Source organism: Corvus cornix, chromosome 1, assembly GCF_000738735.6.
Source record: "Corvus cornix cornix isolate S_Up_H32 chromosome 1, ASM73873v5, whole genome shotgun sequence".
In the NCBI taxonomy this organism is placed as follows: domain Eukaryota; kingdom Metazoa; phylum Chordata; class Aves; order Passeriformes; family Corvidae; genus Corvus; species Corvus cornix.
The window spans coordinates 18,969,182-18,991,065 of NC_046332.1; the positions used below are offsets into that span (position 1 = coordinate 18,969,182).

The 21,884-nt window shown below is 40.4% G+C and overlaps 1 long non-coding RNA gene across 1 annotated transcript; it reads left to right on the forward strand.

The window, feature by feature from the left end:
- The first annotated feature begins 73 nt into the window (after positions 1-73).
- Positions 74-21,647, forward strand: LOC109144145. Its single transcript, XR_002044694.2, has 3 exons — positions 74-224; positions 20,705-20,750; positions 21,525-21,647. It is a non-coding gene; the product is annotated as an uncharacterized LOC109144145 (long non-coding RNA).
- The last annotated feature ends 237 nt before the right edge of the window (positions 21,648-21,884 follow it).

The following is a 21,884-nucleotide window of genomic DNA, read 5'->3' on the forward strand; positions in this document are numbered from 1 at the left end:
GGAACTGGCAGTGTGAGCTGACTTTGAAGATCATCTGCAAACAACCTTTGTTTCGTGTACTGCTGTTTCAGATGCAAAGGATGATACTTCAGGTGACAACACTGCTTATGATGCCATTCAGGCAGAAAAGAGAGGACTGCTCACATGAGCAAGATTTACATCAGGCATGGTTTGTATCATTCAAACTACCTGTACATCATTCATGGTGGTTCAGGCTACCAAAGGTAAGCTCAAAAAGCTAAAATTTAAAACTCCAAACCTTTTGTGCTGTACAGCAAGATTAAAATAAGGTGTAATGCTTATGTTTGGAGAGAGAACTTGACTTTCATAAGCCTGGGAAACCAACAAAGCAGAAGTGTTCCAAACAGATGTTACAGAAAAATGCACAAAGACAATGCAGAAAAGAGACAAAGAAGGGGCAGATGGTTGTGAAGGGCAATCCAGTCTCTCTATATATAGAGGTATTATTTGCTAGCAATAGCTTTATTAATGGCACTATCAATCTCTCATTCAATATCACAGAGTATTTTTGACACAATTTCCCAGTCTCTCGGCTGAGCTGTATCAGGGGAAGCTGTATCTGTGACTGGCATGCTAAATTTGGGTGTCACACTGACATGCTTGGCACAGGATGAAATGTGCTAGAAGCTGCAGAAGCTGCAAGTGGAGCTGTGTTCCCATCACCAACAGATGAAGCACACTAGAGCTGTGAGCAAGGCATCAAATCTAGCTGAACCTGCTCTGCTGGACTCGCTCACTTAGTCCCAGCAGCAGTGCTGGTCAGGGCCAGCAGCAGAGTGATAAAAAAGCACAGGTTGCATCATGGGGAGGCATGGCACTGGGAGCACACGGAGCAAGGCGTGTGGGAGGGGAAGGACCGGGGAGATAAGAAGGCAGCAGGAGCCATTTCAGACAGCAGAAGTGGGACACTGGCTTGAAGAGAGCAAACACGAACAGAGCAGAAAGTGAGGCATTCACAACTGTGGGTGTTGTTCTGAAAGATTTGGGAAGCTGTGGTCAATTAATTTATCCCTTCAGCTGCCATTGCCATCAGAGCCCAACCAAGGATAGCAACGGTGGAGGGTTTGGGCAGGAGTTTGTCAGTCTGGACACATCCCACAGCTCTATTATATCTCTCTATAATGAAGCATTTCACTGATGCCAAGACAGTTCAAAGAGCAGATACTCTGAAAACAGGATTCTCAGCTGTTTTTTCCAGCAAACTGCTTCACGAGCAGGACTCACTCATAATTACTTATGTTGGCAGCCAGCATTGCATTGCACCTAGTGAGACACATCCAGTAACTGAATGTGACATGCCACCATAATGACAGATCAAACCAGGACATTCCAGAAGACAAAGTGCTCCAATACAAGGGGCTTAAAGAGGCACTAAAGAATTTATGGGGAATGAAATGCAGCTTCAGGGAGGGTGATGAAATTATCAGCCTCACCAAGAGCAAACACAGAGCCAAATGGCAGGATCACATAATCCTGTGCTACTGACAGACAACCTTGTTGGGAGTCTCAATACATCCATCTTCTTAATTGAAGCTGAGTTGAACTGATCTGATCACATTAGAACTGCCAGACAAAAAGCAATCAGAAAGAAAGTTTTTAAACTTTTTTAAGTGATTGAGATTTTTTAAATTAAGAATTATTAGTAATTGCAATTCGTGAGTAGGAACTGGTAGAAGCTTTTTCGTCAGAACTTCCTTTATGTTTTTAAGTATAGATACATATTTTTAAAAGATGTTTGGCTTCCTTTAAATGTTTTCAAATTTTCACATACACGCACAAAAAAAAAAAAAAAAAAAAAAGAGAGAGATTTTAGGGAGGGAAAAAAGTGCTCTTCCTTTCACAAACCCCCAGCTGTGTTTTCAGTGAAAGTTCAAAAATACTTTATGGATTAAATGCAACATCTCTCCACTTCCTTCCTTGCTATCACACACTGCCTTACTTCAAATTGCCCTGCTACTACAAGGACTAAGAGTCTGATTCAGCGATGGTTGACTTGACTTTAAGGAGAGCTGAAAGCACTCAGTCCTCTGAGGAAATGAGTCAATTCCTCACAGTGTAAGTCCTTGAGATGTGGAGTGGAGTGGTGCCTTTATTCCAGCTTGCTATCTGCAGGGAGGAGGACACATGGCCAGCAGCACTGGGCAACTGCTGCTCATTTTCTGCATGAGGAGCGATAGCACCACGGAGTCTCTGGCTTGAATTGGGCTACAGGGTGTTTTTTTCTGATGTAAGACTGGTCTGGTAGGACTCAGCCACCAATCAAATCAAGCCCCTGCCAGGCTCCTTGGCTCAGTGCTGGCAAATGCACCCCATGCTTTTGGCACACATAAGTGTTCCCCTGCAACTCAGCAGAATCAGCTTCAGTTCCTCCCCTACAGAAGGATTCCTTGGAGACCCTGAGAAAGTCACATAAGGGCAGAGTTTTAAAAGTATTTAAATTTTTACAATTGTAATGTTTTTTGTATGATACCGACCATGCTTGTACAGATCCATGCATTAAGAAAGTGTTTAGACCAGCAACGCAAGGAAGGGCAAAATGTCTGACCAAGACAAATGCATACAAGTTGTGAAGGGTTCAAATAATATACAACACAGGCCATAGGAATCACAGCAGATTCTGCTCTGTAATTCGGACCCTTATTATAGAGCAACTACAGCATTTTTATTAAAAAAAAAATCTCTTAAGTATGTAAACATCCTTACCGACTTCCTATAGGTTTGCACCTTCTGTTTCGGGTTCTTTCTCCTCTGCTGCAATAATCTGAGCCTCACACATAATACCTGCCAGGCAAGAAATGCCATATGTTGTGGGTTATCTGTAAATACAGGAATGCATATTGGCAGGGCAGTGTGTATATGCTAAATGATTAGCTAGCTTATGCAATTGCCAACTTTTCCTCTCATTTCCCACACTCTGGGAAGTATTTGGATAGTTTTTCTCTTTGCTGATGCCAGTTTATAGGGACTCAATTATCCTTAAGACAATTTGAAATGTGCCTGAAATGGGGAGAGATGGCTCTAAACCACAACACTCTGGGCCTAAATAATCTAACAAGGGGCACTAGATAGCACCCGTCAGTATGTCTGACATACAAATGCACCATGTTACATTTTGAGAGCTATGCAGGCCAGAAAAGAGGAGAGGAAAGCCACCAGCACATCCTAATCCATATAAATCCACAGAAGTCCTAGCTTTTGGCTGTCAAAATGTCTCAAGAAAATTTGCCTCTTCAACATGAAATGTCAAGCATGGCCAGAACAGCTACAAGAATAAAACTGTGATTGCTCAGAAATCCAAGATATTACTGAAGATGAACTGAGTCTCCCTTTTCAGTCTCAATGTCACAGGTGCTTCCAAACACCTTAAATGTTAATTTAGGGAGAAGATGTATATACATTGGGACTGCACAGACTCTCCTTTCTCACATTACATGGAGTGCACAGCAATAACGTGGGAGAAGAGGGACAGAAGAGGAAAAAAGAAAACTGCTTAGTCCTTCCATGGTCCATTCAGTATTTTCTGGAAGTTACTGAGAGCCTGAACCTAGCCTTGGCCCTGACAACAAATAGAAGGCATCAAGGGAGATTACATGCAAAAGGAGAATTACTGGGTACTACAACAGTAGCAGGTACTCAGAAAGCATATGGAGTACAAGGATGTTCTTCTCCCATTAGGAAAATCACAGGTTTGAAAGAAGCCTAAGGAGGACACTATCAATTTTGAGTTGGCACAGGCAATCTGTCATTTAAAAGGAGGATTGCTTCAGCTCTCACAGAAGCACTGACCTCGGCATTAAAGGAATGCCTCCATTCTCCTCTGCTGCCTTTGGAGCTGGGATGTCCTCTCTTGAAAGGCAAACCCCTGAAGCTTCCTCAGCGCTCACCTGGATCTTGGAGCTTAGACTGGCCTCCTGCATAGCCACACCATCCATTTAATTCAGCTCTAGCATGTAAGGCTCCCGCTGGGGCCAAGACCACTCAGCGCATTGCAGGAGGCAGTCAGGAGCTTCCCCAGCCCGGCTTCCATTCCAGGCTGACAACAAAAATCCAACTGCTCGGGCACAGCTGCAGCAGCAGGGCCCCTTTTACTGAACTTGCCTCTGTCATGCCAAGCCCTGCTGAGCCTGTGGGAATCAGGTTTACAATAGCAGCTGCAGCCATTAACTCCCTCCTTTGTGATTGCCAGCATTATTATGCTGTTTGCGAACTTTGCTTTAAATGACCAGACTATAGGCTGGGAGAGATGAGACTTAGCAGAAAAGCACATACACACACTGACACACAAAGTGTGACAACCCCCAACAGCAAGGTTGTGCTAAAAGCTTGTTATTTAGTGACATAAAATCACTGCTAAGATAGTACAGGCAGCCTAAACCTCTAGCAGCCCTTTGACAGAGACAACGGGCACACTCAAAAAAAGCCCCTTTCACAACATTCCACAGGGCAGTTAAACGTACACAGGACACAAAACAAACTCTAAGAGAACAAGTACCTTTCTGCCAGAAAAAATACACCCCTTTTACTCATGTATGATGCACAGAGAGGGGGTAAAGCACTCTTCTCATAGAGGAAAAAGACTGAAGTGGGCTTTGGACAAGTTTTGCTTTAAATTGGAATTCTAAAAGCGGCTCTTAGAAGCAGCTGTTCTTTATACCCTCTCCTCTCCCTCACAGCCCAAGTCTTGACCAGGACATCAGGAAACACAGCAGCAAAAATAAAACTGAATACATGTATCTAAAAGTCTTGTTCCACATTTGAAAGCTGAACAGACGGTGGTCATGTAATCACAGGTTAACTGATATGATTGCACTTGTGTGATTTTCTGATGTGGACACAGATTTAGAAAAAGCCCACTGAGACAGTTAATGTCCAGCATGGATTATTATTTCAGGCACCAAATTGTGTTTATGTGGTCCTAACTGCATGCAGAGCTGGTGCAGATGTGGGAACAGTTTGGTTATGCCCACATGAAAAGGCACCTGAGAACATGTGGAGCACAGTGCAGACACGCTACACTGCTCTGTGTGGAGCCAGCTCAGGCTCAGAGCTGGTCCTGGCTGACTCCATGCAGCTGTTCATACAACAGTTTCCAGCATGCACAGGGTGGATTACCACATGTGCAGCCCCATCTCTGCATAACTCTCCTGTTCAATGACAAAAGCTGCCTCCAGGCACTAGTGCCTGTAAACCTTTCCAGATGGGAGCGCACTGAATAGTACAAAGACACCAAAGCTGGTTTGCATGAGTCCCTCTTCATTCAGAAACAAGAGTAACAAAGATTCCATGGTCCAGGATGTTCCTGCTCCCCATTGCTGCGTACCATGCAGGAGACGTGAAGAGGCCATTAATCCGTACATATCCATGCTAACAGCACAGCTGTTGAAGAGACACAAGAAATGCTGTCAGAGGAGCTGAGTTAATTTGCATCATCCAAGGTTCATTATCCAAGGGAGTACACTAGAGAGGGGTGGCAAGGATGATTGCAGTCACAGCCAATCTGTTCCTACTGAGCCAAAGCAAAATTTCTGATTTTGCAGGGCCAATCAACAACTGACCCACTCACACCCCTGTTTACAAGAGTTTGGCTCTGTAAGCAAGGGAGAGAGACAGACCAGCATACACCACACTTCGCTTTATGGCTGCTAATTGTCTTGGATGACTATTTATTTATATAAATAATTTACTTGTGTATCCCACCAAGAAGACACCTGAGCCCTACATCAACTGCTAATGCTGACTTTAATGATGCACGTTCAGCACATGGGTACCACCATTCCCACCCTGCTCCCCCAGCCCCTCAATAAGGCCCTCGCCCATCTGTGAGGGTTAAATGATCAAGAACTAACAATGGCAACCTATCAGTCTGAAAACAGTTCCTGTGGGATCTGGCAGGCTTCCTCAGGGCAAGCACTCTCCAGATGAGGCCTCGCTACAGAGACCTACAGTCCTTGGCTGCTAATGCAGGTGGCTGAATTATTTGTAGTTAAACAGTTGGTCCAGTCAATTTAGACTCTTCCAATCCTTGAAAAGTAAAATGTCTTGGATTACATTTGTGAATAAGTCTATCATTCAGCTGGTTTCAGTGGGCAACAAATCTATTTTGATTCACAAAGCTATTGGGATGTTTTACTGAGGCTTTAATGCTCAGCCCTGAAATAACCACAATTATGTATCTTTTCTAAGGGATGAACATAAACCTCAGTAAAAATCTCAACTTTGAAACTTCAAAAACTTCCAAATTAGGATGAAATCTAAACTTTTAAAAGGTGTGTATTTACACCAGGTGCTTTTTAATGCATCACAAGTAACAGATGTTTTTGACTGATGTGTTTCTATCTTCTCTTAGTACCAGGACAGGCACCATGAGCTTTGAATACAAATGTAGAAACTTTATTTCCATCAGGAATATGACAGCTGCTTTATACTCATTGCCTGACATATAATTTTAAAGAAAAACAATGAAAATTGAAATGCTTAAAGTTTGTCAAAATGTAGTTTGACTCCATCTGAAAAGCATGTTTGTTGTCACCACATGTCCCACCAATTCTGTACCACACAGCCCAGTACTCCAGGAAAGGCACTTTAATTTTTGTAACCCATTACCATCTATTAGTGAGACATTTGTGCCACACTATACTTTATTATCTCAGACTCTAAATACTACAGCAGTCTCTAAGGGCCTTTTTCTTCAACTATGCCTGTTGGTACCCTTTCCTCATGCATTTTGTCCCATCAAGGCCTGTGGGTTTAATTTTATGGATAAAAGTTTTGCAAGATGAAGCTTGATTACTACAGCGATGACTACTCGCACATGGAGAGTTCAGAGTATTTACAAAATAGTCCAAGCCGAACATAATGACAGTCAAATGTTTATCACTGCTGGAACAGAAGAGTGCACTCTATTGCTAATTCTCCCTTTTCTACAGCTAAACAATTTTAGACTCCAGGACAGAGCGTGAAGAAATATTTACCAGCACAACATGCGTGCCCTGTGTATACAACTGAGCTGCAAACACACCACATGCAAAGATACTAAACGTCAACACTTCAGCCTCAAGCAGGTGCTTGTCTTCAAAACCAAATATATTGGTAACCTTTCTGCCAGATGTATTTGGCAGAAATCTCTGTGTTCAAATATAGGCTCCTCTGGACCCTCAAGAATGGCTCCTCTAAATATTAACTAACATCAGGAATGTAGAAAAATGTAAACAGCTTCCTTAACCACTTTAGGCAGCTACTGCTTTACCTTTGGAAATAGCATGTGTGGTTCTAAAAGAAAAAAAATAGTAAAAAACTGAAGGCAGAGGAAAGAAGTACTACCTGATTGTGGAAAACTAAAAACCCCAGTATCTTCATTTTTATGTGACAGTACCAGTGAACACCAAATACCTGCTTTTCAAATATTCCTGACTGTATTCCCTAGCTTTGGTTTCCTCATGAGTCTTTAATTTCTTGACAAAGGCAAACACCTTTTTATTTGCTAGTGTTGCCCCTTTCCTGTGTCCTGGATTTGCTAACCACCTCACAGTTTGTTGGCAAACACTAGCAATATTCAGTCAAGTCAGGTCTATGCCCACCATCCAGAAAAGGTCTTGTCCTGCATTTCTGGAATATTTTATTACTCCATTATATTTTTGCCATGTGGCATACCAGTCAGAAGATATGAATCAGTTCTTTCTGTAGTAGGTGAGAGGATGTGTCCTCTTTTAAATTCTTTCATCTCTTCCTACCCTGCTACTCTCATGAATGCTGCCTTCCACCAGTAAAATTTTCTAAATATGCTTCTGGACCTCTCATAACCTTTAACAGCAGTAGAGCCAGGTTTTAATTGTCCTCATCAAAACTTCTTGTAGCACAGGTAAAGAGGAAACCTGATTCAGATTCACATCAAACATCAGTTCTGCTGTGATCAACAGGGAGGTTCATCGGTATTCACAATCCTGGTGTACAAGTAACACCACAGTTAATAATCAGTGCTACATGTGGCTTACCCTTGATGCTTTACAAGACAAAATTCAGATAATAACTTGATGCAACATCTTCACTCACAATGCTCTCTGTGTGATTACGTTCCCTCTGATATCACACAACAAAATTAATATTAGTCACAGCTTATTCACCCGTCTGAAATGTATGGGAGGTACCATTTCAGCTAAAAATCACTCATAAGCTTTCTTCCCTCTGCTTCACCAACAGCTGGTGAAAGACAGGTTCTTCTTGGTGGGGTCCAGACCACAGGCATACATATGGGCATGGCTGGAGAATCCAGTACCAGTTTGGCAGAGAGAATGTGAAATAGCAATGCAGCTTTCTCCTTCGAGTGTGTATCAATAAACACTGCTTCAGACTCTCTCTGGGGGTATCTGACTTCACTGTGTGTGAGACAAAGCATCAATACCCAATTTACAACAAGTAGATAGAAGCTTGGAAAATTTTCTGGTGGAGCAGGAAGTCCTCTACTTCACCAGTAGCGTGACCTAGTGCTGTTTGCAATACCTGCAGAAGAAGAAAAATTAGGAAATATATTTGAAAAGCAGATCCTTAACCTAGAGACACATTCACAGAGTGAAGAGTTCAGATTTCAGTGCTTAAACTGACTGTCCCAAAGACATTACAGTCAGAGATCCCTCTAGACTTGGAATAAAATGGGGCCTTTTCATCTAACCACGGACAGGGTTGTACAGCTGGGTGTGCTACGTATGTGCTTCTGCCCTGAACACTCTAAACAGTTTAGAACAAGAATAAGACCTTTTTCAGTACTCATATCAACTCATTCGAAAAGCTAAAAGGCCCTGAGAGCCCTGGACAGCTGAAGTAATAATACATTATATTGAGCATTAATATCCCAAGAAAAAAAAGTTAAGAAACGTGGTTACCTTTTTGTTTCTAGTTTTCAACAAAGAGCAATAGGCTGTTTCTGACTTGGCAGTCATGAGTTATAACTCCTTAGTCATAGAGGAAAACCCAGTCCATCAAAATTTTTGATGATTCAGGCAGACCTCCATATATTTTTCTTCACTTAAACATTTTGACAGATGACCAGATTAATTTCAATTTTTAGCTTCTTCCTCCCCTCCCAACAAGGCTCTAAAACTGGTATTAAGGCTAAAAATCATGACAATCCACAAATTCCACTTCTCACTCTTTGGTAAATAACTCCTATGTGACTACTTTCACTTTTCTAGGGAGTCATCATCTTTCACTGCTTTTGCATCCAACGGGGATCTGTAGTTCCCCCAACCATATATCTACATGCTACAGCCTCTGTTAGTTTGTCATCCCTCCAATAGATAATAGTCTCCACTTCTTCCTACAAGTGCCAAGTGACCCAGCATGCATTTTATTTGTGTTTTTAATAGAAAGGTTTCCCCAGAATAAGGGATATTCAGAAGATGCTACATATGAGGGAACTGAAAATGTACAGCCAAAATAATGGGAATGGATTTCACCAGGATCTTGAAACACACAAGAAAAAAAAAGTCTATAGTTCAGTGGAATTCCATTACCACCCATCAATATGGAAGTTCTGGAGGCTACAGAGCACTGTGCTCTAGGACACAAGGAAAGAGAAGGCTGGTGCGTCAAGCTCAGGTGACCAGCAACTACCCAGGGTATCAGGAAACCAGATCTCTTTTCAATCTGCCATGAACTTTCTTTCCAGCCCCAAAGCCACTCAGCTTGTATGTTTTAGCACACACTTGTATTTTGTAAAGCAAGTAAAGCAGTACCTTTCTGAAATTCTTTGGGTAGAAAACATTAGACAGGTCTTGTCTAGATGCCATACACTAATCTGACTTCCCTATCAGGTTGAATTCTTTGGTGTACAAAGTCAGTGGTTTACATAAACACTGTAGATCTACATGTACATTCAGGCAGCTGTTATTGGTGACTTGCAGGAAAGGGTGGTTTTGCTCTGTGTACCCTGCAAATACAGCAGTGATCAGATCTATACAGACAGCTTGAGAAAAGGTCAGGGCTCAAACTTCTCCTAGGAGTTTCTACTGTTTCCAGAGGTTCTCATAAATTTATCCTGATTTGTTGGGTGAAATGTTACATAAGTCAGAAGAATCTCAGGGTCATGCTTTTTGGTGAATTCAGAGAGAAAATGTACTTTATTCCCTTCTGAATTCACTTAGTATCAAGATTTTTTCACTCCCCAAATCCACTTTCTTCATTCTTATCCATTCTTCCCTCAAGCACAACCCTCCACAGGAGCGGCATAATGGCTTCCTGGTTAGCATGGGAGATGCAATCTCATTTTTGCCCATTATGGTACTGATGAAGCTCACCAGAGTGATTAATTTGTCTTCAACTTGATATATTTGCTCATGTCAACTCCAGGAAAGATTCTGTCAGTTAGGTTAATGTTAACACTAGAGTATCAACTCTTTGAAGCTTTAACTAGATCAGATATGATATAGACATGACATGGGCATGATTTTTATCTATCTGACTCAAGGAAAGTGAAAATCAGGTGTAGGAGGCTTACTTTCTTCCCCTGTGTTCATGTCTCTGTTCAGTCTTTCTCACATACTTTCAGACAACCTGGGTTATGCTGTGACAACTGAGAATGCATGTGTTTCTCACATCCTCTTTAAATTGCCAATGAGAAAATTTTTTGTCCCAGAACACCCCTTGATCTCTGAATGAAATAACATTAGGATGGTTAAAGTGTGAAGAGTGAAATAAATGATTTACAGTGCTTTGCAGGCATACCCAATGGAAGAGCTTCTATTTTCTTTAAAAGTGAATATACTTCCTGCTTTAAAGTGGCAGGAGTTGTACAACTAAGATAAAAAATATTTTTAAAAAATATTAAAAATATATATTCCTCTGCTTTCCCCAGGCATAAACATCCTCTCTCTTCTTATCTGTGTTTCAAACATCTGGCTTTAGCTCTTTAGACTCCCAACATTGATATAGTTGGAGGTGATGTAGAGAGGAGAGAGGAAGAACAGCAGAGACAAAATTCTCAAACACCTTCTGGGCCTGATTTAAAGAAGGTGGCAATCATGGGGACCATCAGCTAGGAAAAGCTGCTTCTTCGGCTAGCTACAGATACAAGGGTCAGTAAGATGAAGAGGCAGGATGAATGCTTCAAGACAGAGGCACATGGAAAATGGAACCCTTATGTGGGTTCAAGACAGAGATCATAAAAAAACACGCTCACTAATAAATATATACCTTTCTACACATCCCATCTCTGTCTCCTCCTTAGCACCTCTTATCTCCCTTCTCACACAAATCAAACTGGAGACTGGGAACCATAGATGTTTGGTCACCCTTCAGGTAGCAACACTGATAAACACATCTTCTGTTCCCCACTATTTCCAATTTGGTATTACCTGCTGCTGGAAATCACTCTCCCGAAGTTACAAAGTGTGCGTCACAAACACGTTGTGTTCTGCTGGGAGAGCTGCTTCACAGGAACTTCTCCTAATCCACCTCAGAAGAAACCATCAAGTTAGCTTAAAATGTTAACTGGGTGGTTCACCAAACTTGGCTAATATTCTCTTACTGTTCAGTTTAGGGAGTGGTCACACTAATCACTGTGCTAGAGGCAGTAATTTCTCATTTCGTGGGTAAGGATGAGAAGCCTGAGGCATATACCCAGCTAGTTGGGATGGGACTGAATGGAAGTATGTTTTTATTTTTGTCTTAATGCAGAGATAAGGTTTAACTTCTTCAAGATACGTTTAACAGACCATGGTCAGCTACTTAACAGATTCTAATGTAAAAACTTCGAACCACATCTGAGAGGAACACAAAAATGCTGCCTAAAAATCATTGACCAAAATGCATTAATTAGCACACCACTTTCTTTATCTTGACAGAGGCCAAGACTGTCTTCTGCACCAAATCCCAGGATCCCACACAGCCTCCCCAGCTGAATCTTGCATGAGCATGTGCCATCATTCCTCACACTACTCTGGCTAAACACGTAATGCATTAACCACATTAAATGTACAGCTTAACTCAGTCTTATTGTGGCACCCTCACAAAGTTTGTCCTTTTCTGGGAGATGTCAGTAAGACAAAATTTTGGAATGGATTTGTTAGTTTGATTTAGAAAGAAAACAAAGATCTCAAATTCAGAAAGAGACCAGAAGAACTTTGCAAACCACGTTTTATAAACACATTTCATCAACCATGAAGGAATAAAACACAAATCTCTTTACTAAAGATAGCACATTACAAAGCAGAAGAAGAAGAAGGCTATAAAGATCCTGTCTTGGATCACCTTGACACTGTCTTTACCACAAAAAGCAGTGAAAAATACGTGTCTGCAATTACTGAAAAATTCAACAAGATGAAACTTAGTAAAACTTGAATTTTAACCACAGTCACACATTTTGAAACTGTCTCCCCTATCACCTCTGTTGATACAAATGGTCAAACTTTATGTATGTCCCAAAAGAAGTCGGTAGCCCATCATCATCTTCTGGGCCACCAGCACCATGCCCAGCAGTATGTAAAATAACCATTCTTTCTGTATTAAGACACAACTAGAATTGGTTTAGTGGTTGGTGAAGGTTGCTAAGACAAGACTTCTGATTATGCTGCCCTAGAGAGCATGGGAGGTTTTGTGGGAAGTAGAGGCTGATTCTATTTCAGTTTCCTGCAGAACAAGACACCGCAACTGCACTGTCATTATGCAGGGTAGGGTCCCAGCTCTAAATGACACATTGAGGTAAATAATGATTTTTTTGTTTGTTTGGTTGGTTTTTAATCTGTCTCATCTTGTATAGGCAATTTCAAGGAAAGAAAAACCTGGTTTAAAAATGATTTTTCTATTTTGGAAATTGTGAGGTCAAAGCATTTCTTCAAATGTGCAAAAGAGGGATTACATCTTCCATACTGAGGAACTGTAGCCATTGAAACATGCACTATAAAAATCAAAATATCTACAGTACTGAGAACTGGAACAGAATTTTTGAGGTTGAATTTCAACTAAGCTCTCAACTGAAAACCAAAATTTTTGTTGATAAAATAGAAAGGTAAAACTTTTAAGACAATTGTTTAATTATTCATAAGGTTGGTTTTGTTTATGTTCTTTTTTCAAACGGGAAAAAAAAATTTCTATGTGGTACTTTAAAATGCAGTCAGCGCAATACATATGCTATATAAATCCACTCTCTGTACAGGATTTTGGTGAGGGCTTTTCTGTCTGACTGAAATCTTAGCTGAAGTCTCTTTGTCAGTTAATTATTTCCAGGTAACTGTTTTCAGATCTAAGATATCCCAAATGTCACACCAGAGCTGTCAATTCTCATTAGAAGATCATTAATAAAGGACCAAATGGCAAAAATAGAAGGTGCCATCAGCATAGGTAACCACTTCAAATGACTCCGGGAGCACCTGACCTTGAGACTAATTCCCTATCTATGTCACATGGATCCTTAATTTCTCACCTCCTAAGAGCAAGATAAGTCTCTGGTTGTTCCTGGCGTTTAGGGAAGCGGCGCTGCCGTGTGACACGGGCACACACGAGCCACGTTCTGCTGACGGGCTCACAGAACAGCTGACAGGGAAAGGAGCTATCTCTCTATCACTTCAGGGTGGGCGGCTCCCGATACCTCTGCTATTTAGCTTGCCTTAAACCTGAAGTTGCAGCCTAGACATACTTTTAGCATGTCTGGGCACAAACAACCCTCAGCTACGCCCTCAGGTGTGTGCGGATGGATACCGAGAGTGTGAGGAGGAGATAAGACTTTGCAGGACAGAAACCTGACCGGGGGCAGGGCTATTGAGGTTGTTGACAGCCAGCCCACATCATGTCCTGTGTGGGCAAAGCTCCAAATGCTGCAGAGAGAGGTGATGGAGTCAAGTGAGGGATGCCCTTAGCTTATTACTGGCACGAGTGAGGGTTGCCCAAACCTGTCTCTTCATTCAAAAGTTATTTTCTCAAATCTTTGTGAAACTAGGGCAACTTTAAAAAGATCAAAAAAACCAACCAAACAACCAAACAAACAAAAAAAAAACAAAAAAACACAACCAAAAAAAAAAAATCAGTAGACAGAGGGTGAGACCTGGGCAAACCAGGAACCATTTTCAAGTAACGTTAGTATCCACTGTGCTTTCAGTGGGAAATTCACTATTAATCACTATGCCTGGCCTGAACGATTGTAGGCAAAGACTGGCTTTTTTAATTACCTTATTGATTGTTTCCCTAAGCTGTCACTCTGAAATCTCAAAATGAAACACAACAAATTGGACAAAAAATGCAGTTTGTTCTTTGCAAACATAGCTGTATAAGAAATGACTCCCTGAATATCCTGGCTCTGACAAGCACAGATAGGTGCACACCTGTGTGTCTATTCATGTTTTTTTAATCTGTGATCTTCTACAAACATGTATTGTATGAAAATACTAAGTATGATGAAGAGCTGATACTGTGGATTTATGAAACTTCTAGAATAACATACAAGCAGACTTGATATGCAGCTCAAGTAAAGCAGTCCCTGACCCAGGAAAGCACTCCAACACATGCTTTATGTTAAGTCTGTGAATATTGTTACTGAAAGCAAATGAGACCACTTGGTGTTGGAAGTGTTTTGCTGGATTAAAGCCTAAAGAAAGAGGGGAACTGCACAAAAGACTTTTTATGACAAGTAAGAGGGAGAATTCTCACCAGTACAGTCAGAAACAAAAAATGACTGGACACCTTCTGCACTGGTTACTAGGATATCTAACTTCCATTTACCCATGCCACATAAACTGCAATTTCTCAGCCAAAAAAAAAAAGAAAAGAAGTCTTAAAAACTTAAACCATTAAGGGAAAAATTGGGAAGCTGTCATGGTAAGTACTCTGTGACTTCAAGACAAAAAAATTATTTTTGCAATATATCACTACAATTTTAGATTACAATTTTAGATGCCTGGAAAACTATGTTTGTAAAGGAAATATCCTCACCAGTTATAGGAAGCATTAAAATAGTGAAGGGCTTACAAAAGAAATAGGGATAAAGACCTGGTTTTTCTAAAGCAAACTATCTTGTATATTACTTTGGTACTGTAGAGGCATCTTGGGAAAAATAAAAATTTGTCCAAAGTCACACAGAGGTTCATGCAAAAACCAGGAGTGAGGTTAAGTTACCAGAATACTGAGCAGCTAAGCCAGGGTGAGGATGTCACAGGGATGTAGAAAAAGAGTGTGATTTTAGTGTACCTCAGAGCAGTAAAATGGTTCTGGTTGCCTGAAATGCAATCCCCCATCTCTTTCCTTCAGAGATGAGCAGGTCTGCACTGTCCCTCCCACTCCAAGACAGAGGTAGATGTCATCAGTCAAACAAAACCGCTTATCAACATGGCTATTCAAAAATGAAGAGCGAAGCATGGAAAAAGATCAATCTTCATATACATCAGCTTCACTGTTACTCTGCCACCTCGGTCACCATGTGTGAATAGAGAGCATAACTGCGACACCGATTGCACCCAAGGAAATGATTCTGCAAACAGGAGACTTGTGTCAATAATTTTTAGATTTTCTGTGCTGAATCACAAAGGCTTGGTGTACAAGCATGGCAAGGAAAGTAGCAAAGGTATTTTGATCAATTTGATGATTAACCCCTGGTAAAAAGGTTGCTCATCCTAAATGGAATCTTGCCAGAAATGCTCTCCCCTTGTCCTGTCAAAGTATTCATCATTGGACTGCTAAAAGTTTGCAGGTTTTGTGTAACTTTGCATAGATAGATTCAATATTTTATTTTTCTGCTCTTATTCCCTGGAATATAGTTGTCTCCTATCATTTCACTCCCAGGTAAAAGCCCCAGGCTGTTGTCAGAGGACCTCAGAGACATAAGTTTTGACATGGATGGAAGCAGTAGACAGTGCAGTGGCAGTTTGTCTTAATAGCATGTTGTCAGGGAAAAAAATTCAGCCTTATCAAGAATAAGGAAAACTTCTATTTGAATTTTAAAAAATGAATACTGTATTTTCTTAACTGAAGCTAGTTTGGGAGGGTTTTCTCCTCATGTCATTTCCCTAGCCTAGCAATATGATTACTTTCATGGAGAGGATTTATTCAATTTTGCATCAGAGTGTACTATTTTTTCCAGTAGGTGATTTCAGAATATAAAGGAAATTTGGCAGCGAGTGGTTTCCAGTAGCTCGAGATGCATGCTTGGTACAACCTGTACACTTCTGACGTATATTTCACCCAGCTGAGGGGAGTATCCTGCACACAGCAATACCCACCCCTCATGAGAAACCCAACCACAGAACATCTCAACTCACGCACTTGGGACTCTCTTTGCCTCGGATATCAGTCTCAGAATAATCATACTGAAAATGGTAACTTTCTCAGTGTCAAAGATTACTTCCCTTGAGGCTTGGCTTCTCAGTTCCTTCCTCTCAGACTATTTTCCTTCCTTCATACTCATGTCTTCTTTCTCACCTACCTCTCCCCTTCCTCTTTTTTTCAGCTCTACTTTATTCTTTCTCATCTTTCTGTTCTTCTTCTCTTCCATATTACTTAACCCTTCAGTAAAGAGAAAAGAACTTATCTCCATCATTTGTGTATATGTCCCCAAACAGACACTTGGCAGGGACTTGATTAAGGGATGCCTCTCTTAAAATTTATATTGACACATAAAAAGAGCAAAAACTATAGCAGCAAAGAGGTTACAAACTTACAAGGACAGATTAAATCCTTTTTGAAGGTCTTTCTCAGAATCACCATCACTTTTTAAACACTGAGTTAGGGCACCAATCAGTTGAAAGCATCTTAATTCCTGTGATTTTGGGAAAAAAACAAAATACCTTGATGCAATTATTCTTGGGAGTAAGAGTGACCCATTTCAGTAAAGGTGGATAAACATAATGGGTGGGGCTTTGTTTTGTACATATAATTTTGTACATAAAATTGGTTCTCTTATCTCAGGACTGTTCTCTTACTGCTAATCTGTTCCATGTGTTGTGTGAACTACTCTGTATTTTGAGAACTTTTTCACATCAGTTTTGCTTGAAGAAAGAAATCAGACATACTTTACTGCTTAGCTATCCTGTTAAGTCCAAACAAACAGTCCCATTAGGTGACATCACCCTTACTAACCTTTAAGTAATTCCACCTACACAATACTCCTTCAGCAGCACTTGCCCACGGTGAAATGGAACATAAAAAAACAAAATCAGAAAATGTTGCCAGTTTATTGAGTCATCTGTACTTGTGAACATCTTATGAACTCTAATGCAACTCCAAGTTGAAACGAGGCACATTAACCTGCACAAGTGTAAAACTGTGCACAAGCCCTTAAATCTCTTTGTATAGATACATCCTTGCCCTCACAAAACCACCTTACATGACTGCAGTCACATTATGACTACATCATACAGAAACTGAACAAGTAATGAAACAGCAGTTGTCTCCTTATAGAGACAAATTATGAGAGAAGGCAGATCAGGTCACATTTTTGCAAAGTGAATTACCTAGGCGCAGCTCCACAGATGGAATATTAAAACTAAGATAAATATTCCACATTGGTCCCTCACATCAGAGTTGCTGGATGTTGGCATCTCCATCTTTGCTGCCTGGGAGCTATCTGCTGGTTAATGTCAACTACTTACGTGCACAAGGAGAGGTGCATATGCTCACCAAAAAACGAGGTAGAAACTTTCTTTCTTTTGCCATTGACTTAGTGGAAGGTGTCTGTAGAAGATTCTTAAGATGCCTCTCCCACTGCAGCAGGTGCCTTTTGGGCAAACTCTACTTTTATAGAACTTAATGAACATACTCTTAGCTAAATGAAGTCTAAATGAGAATTCGGTATTCTTTCACCTTTGAAATACAGTACAAACATGAATGGATATGTTCCAACATAAAAATATGAACATTTCTATTCTTGCTCTTATGCTGGCTTCTTACACAAGAAAAAAACTAAAAGCAAAATCCCCAAATGTGGTAACTCTACTTACTTTAAATAAATTAACTTACTTTAAATAAATTAAAATACAAGCAGTTTTCTTGAATTCTGTAGTGGCTGGGCTTTTTCACACAAGATGATATGTGCTAACTTTAGAGTCCTAGAACACTATTAAAGAAAAATTACATGTAGATGAGAAATCAGTAGTTTCTCCATTTGAGAAATGACAGAGTGTTGACAAAGAAAAAGTAACTTTCTAAATTGGGGGTGGTGAGAAAAGTGTTCTCAGATTTTCGTTCATCTTTTTTCTCTCCTGTATTTTGTTTTTCACCCAGAATATTTTAATACTTTCATGACAGCTCTCATAGCACAGTGTTTTTTGTCACTGATAACCTGACAGGACACCATAAAGATGGTCTTGCTACATCACTGGCTGGTGAAGAAGAACACCTCAATGATAGAAATTCATGACTACAATTTCACTCTTGCGCTATCTCAAGTTTTTCCCAACTCTCCAATCTCCACTTATCTAGCAACCTGTCAGTTTGCAGGACATTTATACAGGTCTCATTTCTGGAATATATGGGGGCCCAGATTTACAGAGACAGTTAAACTTCTAAGATGGACTTAGAGTATTTGTGGGTTAGAATTTTTTGCAATGTTATAAATATATAAATAAATTTATATTTGCACCTTTAGGCATTTCAGTGTGTTCCTATCCAGTCCTAAATATGGATTAGTGACTTGAACACATAGCTTGATCTTAAATTACTCTTAATCAGCCTAACCTCAGCTGAAACACATCCTTCACATACCACACTGGCTGTAAGTATTTAGCCAGTATTTGTGAAGATTTGTATTTAAGGTTGGTACAAGTTTCTGCAGTTTCTGAAGCCATTCTAAGCACAGATTGCTGTTTCTTAAAATGCCTCTGAAGGGATGTTTACACTGCAAGTCAAGCCAAGTTCGAAGTTGTTCTCCAGGTCAAACCTGCTCACTGTTGCTTATACATGAACATACGCCTAGGTACAGACAGAGGACAAGCAGTCCTAGGAACTCCCTGAGGTGGAGCCTGAAAACTGACAGCTGGGTAATACAGGCTGACCTTTCTGTCCCTGGTGATGTGGGTAAATCATCCATATCCAGGACCAAGCAGGCTCAACTTATTCTATCCTAAGTCCTTCCCAAGCACAGTCTTAACAAGCTACAGCCAGTCTGCAGAGCTGAAATAAGAGCCAGAAATGCAGAATCACACAGGCCACAGAAGTCACCACGATTAACCTCCTCTAAGTATGCTCTTAATCTCCCAACTCATTTAAAACTAAACAACTTAAAGGGAGCAATAAATCAAGGCAAAGTCCTTCAACATTCTCACCAGAGTTTTAAAGTTATACAGAACAAAATTCAGACAGAAGAGATTATACTTAGGCAGGAGGAGTTTCACCCAGAAAATTACCTCGATAAAACTAAATCCATGGCATGTTCTCCTTTTAGACAAGCTGGCTTAACTCCTCTGTGCACACACACACACACTGAAAAGAGAGAAGAACTTGCTCCTTCCCCTGTTTTAAAACAGGTCCTTTAAATTTGATTTGTAAATGACCTTTGCATCAGTCCTCCTTGTTAGCTGCTGGGAACAAAGATAAAATACAAGGAGAGTGGCCAGTGTTCTCCAGGAAGACCTGTTCCTCTTGTCAGACATGTGAACGTGCAGCAGCAGCATTGGACATTCCAGCTACTGCCAGCTGTGTGAGATGCACCGAGCAGCTCAGGGAAGAGCTCATAGAGACACAAACAAGAATGAGTATATTAACCCCCTCTCACTCATCCTAGCATGAAATTCAATGAACAGAGCTTGAGGCACAGTGCTGTAAACTTAACATCTTTAAAGGCAAAGGGAAAAATCCAGGAACATTTACGGAAAACAAGGAAAATCAGGCATGTGCCCACCTTGTGGGGGTAGCCAGATGCCTAATGGTGATTACTGCAGACTCCTTCATCTAAATACACCGCAGGAAAGGAAAAGATTAAAACAATTTTACGTCATCTCTCTTATTTCAAAACCATATGTGCAAGTGGCATGGGATGAAGTCCAAAATATTAATAATAAAGTCCCCACTCAGACTGTTCACAGGATGTTAAAAACCCCACAAAATACAGCAAACCAACCAAACAAAATGCCCCAGTCTCTTCACCTGTCCCTTTGATGAATATTTTTGTCATTATTTTCCAGGAAAGGACCAATTCCTTGACAATTCCTAACACATTTATTTAGGGATTTAAGACTTCAAATTGAGCCCTGCATGGTAGATGCTACCTCACCCCTCTCCCCCCACTCCCCCCCTCCCCCCCCTTGAAAAGAGACAAACAGGAAGAGAGGGCAAAGAAATGAACTGCCTTATTCTGATTTTAGCCTCCATTCTCTCTCTCATCTCTCACATTTTTTTAATCTCATAGATTTCCTCTTACAAATTCTTTCCTTATTACAGTGCTTCAGATCAGAGCTGTCTATTACAGTTAGGTTTTAAACACCATCATCCTAGCAAGGTTAAGCACATTTTAGGAAGACTCTCATTTTAGACAAGACGGGTTAATTATGTGGCTGTTTACAGCGTTATTCATTCATTTCAGGAACATTCAGTACACAGAGTTTTCTCCTGGAGGGAGAAAGTCTGCAAGAGAAAATCCAGACAATGCAGCACTTTTTGGATGTTGAGAAAGGCTTAAGGCCAAGTACTGCTCTATTACTTCCATACAGCTACTGTTTTCAATAGGAACACACAAACATCAACAGAATTTAACTCTTCACTCTTCTATTGACAGATTCTCTCCAGACTTGTGTGACTGATAAGAGCCAGACATCCTAGAGGTAATATTCCTGCTGCTAAATTTATTTGTTTTAACTTATAAATGACTGTGTTAACAGAATCCACAAAATTGCAGATATAGAAACAAGTGCTTTCTGAAATTCATCAAAAAATGCTGATCTGTTAGTCAGCGTGAATCATTTCTACATCAGGGTTTCCCAAAAAGCATCATAGGAATGGGGGAAAAGAAAGTACACCTCTCCTAATCTCAATGGATTTCAAGCAGGAAAACGAGGTAAGTAACACCAGATTTTATAAGCCTACAAAAGACAAAAAGCATGTCTAGGTCCTTGTCTCTTGGCCACGTAATCATATTATCACAACTTGACAAGCACAGTAACAACTCTTTATTAGACTTTATACAGCTGTTCATGTGGTTTGTAAATTACCTGTAACTTTGCAGCAGACAACTTCAGAGAGGCAAAAAGAGTAAGTGTGGACATTGCTAGACTGGTAATATCCCTAGGTACTAGAACAAAGGCAGAAGATACTAGAAGATATGGTAACTGGCAATAGGACATACTTTTACACACAGTATCACCATGTTGTATGATCTGCATAGACTGAAAACCACTGCTGGACAAGACTAAATAGAGAGTGGGTGTAGAGAGAACACCTGTGGTGTTCTTTGGATTAATATTACTCTCACCTCTCTTCCTATGACTTAACTACCCTGATAATTTGATTACCTCAGAAAGATGAATTGACTGCATATACCCAAAAGAATTTAAAAAAATCAGAAAGAAAATTTTAAAAACGTGCAAATTCTGTTGTAGGAGCTGCTCACCAGAGAGAAATCCATGTGGCACAAACCTAGCCCTGGAATTTAAGACTGGTTCATTCACTGACCCTCGGATTAAGACTGACAAAAGCTACCAACTTTACTGTCTGATCACTGAAATGAGATGGAAAATAAATACAACTGGAAATCATTATGCCTTTGGATTTTATTTTTAACTTCTTTTTGTTTGCTGAGTGTATTTGGCATAAATGTTACCATTTAGAAATGGAACAAGTCTTAATAAGCATTCTAATACACCCTTCAACAGTTTCCTAATTGACCCCTGTGAAGCATTCACTGGCACTGGCCAGTGCCTGTCTATGTTTCATGGAGTTTCCACCATTTCCTTTGAAAA